Raw genomic sequence first — 2,333 nt, forward strand, 5'->3', positions numbered from 1 at the left:
TATATACACACACGAGGTCTGTCCAAAAAGTATCAGACCTTGTTATTTTTTTCAAAAACCTTATGGATTTGAATCATGTGTGCTTGCATGAGCCAACCTTGAACCTTCGTGCGCATGCGTGAGTTTTTTCACGCCTGTTGGTTGCGTCATTCACCTGTGAGTAGGCTTTGAGTGAGCACTAGTCCTCCCCCCTCGTTGTATTTTCATTGCAAGGAAAATGTCTGAACGATTGGAGCAGCGTTGAATCAAATTTTTCCAGAAACTGTGAGAGACAGCCAGGTGGAAACCATTCGGAAGATTCAGACGGCTTTCGGTGGCTTTTCAGTCGAGTGAATATCCGAGGAATTGTGTAAGAGCTGGACATGTCACAACATGTCCTGTGAGACTTCCAACTTCTGCACGTCTTTCATTACAAAATCTCCTGTACCAGTGGAATGTGCCGAAAAAGTGCTGATGTCCACGTCTTCTGTAATTTCTCTGGTAGTCAGATGACGTCCCGGATCAACACAGCTTTCACTTTGGAAATGATATGGTCATTTCAGCCTGTCGATGGCCACTCGGAGCGCGGCACACCCTCCGCCATTGTGCACCGTCTTTAAACCGGTTATAACACTCTTTTATCTGTGTGATGCCCATAGGATCGTCACCGAAAGCCATCTGAATCTTCCGAATGGTTTCCACCTGGCTGTCTCCCACAGTTTCTGGAAAAATTTGATGCAGCAAAGCTCCAAATCGTTCAGACATTTTCCTCGCAATGAAAATCCAACGAGGGGGAAGGACCAGTGCTCACACAAAGCCTGCTCACAGGCGAATGATGCAACCAACGGGCGTGAAAAAACTCACGCATGCACATGAAGGTTCAAGGTTGGCTCATGCAAGCACACATGATTCAAATCCATATGGTTTTTGAAAAAAAAAAAAAAATATATATATATATATATATATATATTATATATATATATATATATATCGGGTTTAAACCAGGAACCTTCCACACTGAAACCAAGCACAAGAAAAGATATTGCTTCACATCCCACTTTAGTTATGCAGAAAAGTTAAACTTAAATTAAAACTGTAAACTGTAGTAAAACTTAGTCCCAGATTAATATTGACTTAAACATTTTAGTTGTTAAAATTATTAATATTATTTACCATGAAGCTCAAAATCGAGCTCAGGTGCATCCTGTTTCCATTGATCATCCTTCAAATGTTTCTACAACTTAATTAGAGTCCACCTGGGGTAAATTAAGTTGATTGGACATGATTTGGAAAGACACACACCTGTCTACATATAAGGTCCCACATTTGACAGTGCATGTCAGAGCACAAACCAAGCATGGAGTCAAAGGAATTGTCTGTCTACCTCCGAGACAGGATTGTCTCAAGGCACAAATCTGAGGAAGGATACAGAAACATTTCTGCTGCTTTGAAGGTTCCCATGAGAGCAGTGGCCTCCATCAACCAGAAATAAAAGAAGGTAAGATCCACATTCACATTGTCATTATGGGGTATTGTGCGTAGAATTTTGTGGAAAAAAAAATTAATCCATTTTGGAATGAGGCTGTAACATAACAAAATGTGAAAAAAGCGAAGCGCTGTGAATACTTGCTGGATGCACTGTAACACCACTTTCAACAACAGTAAGATGCAGCTGATCATCTGTGAAGCTGCAGATCATAACCACTGGTCTAATAAGACCCCTTGCCCCCTTTTTTATTCTCATTGGATCTGCATTGATCTCAAATCTGGTCTTCTGACAGCCTAATTGACGGTAATCCATCGTAGCAACGGAGAACTTTAGTCCCTGCTAGTGTGTTACATGTCACAGAGATGAAGTGAAAATCTTGGGATGACCTTGGATCTCACATTGTCCTTTACACATTAGGGAAACCACTAAGTCAGCTTTCTTCCACCCCAGCAAGATCAGATTTTAAGGTGTTAGTGACTACACCTGCTGGACCCCTGGCTAAAGGACAGGATGCACACTTACCTATGACTCTTGTCAAAATGGACAATGACAGGGACTTTTTATACCAAGCTATGCACTTTGAAATTTATTTTGAACATTATTATATTTTGCATGTTTGATCATTTTTTGGTTTTTGTTTATTTGATCTCTGTTACTGTTACAATGGCCTAAGCAGTGGGTCACCCCTCTGAATCTGCTCTGCTTGAGGTTTCTTCCTCAAAAAACATCAGAGGGAATTTTTTCTTACAACTGTCCCCTATGTGCTTGCTCAGGGGGGCTGGTTACCCATGTGAAGCACCTTGGGTGACTTATCTTATGATTTGACACTATATATAAAAAAATAAATAAATAAATAAATAAAAAA

This window comes from Thalassophryne amazonica, chromosome 3, assembly GCF_902500255.1.
Source record: "Thalassophryne amazonica chromosome 3, fThaAma1.1, whole genome shotgun sequence".
Lineage (NCBI taxonomy): Eukaryota > Metazoa > Chordata > Actinopteri > Batrachoidiformes > Batrachoididae > Thalassophryne > Thalassophryne amazonica.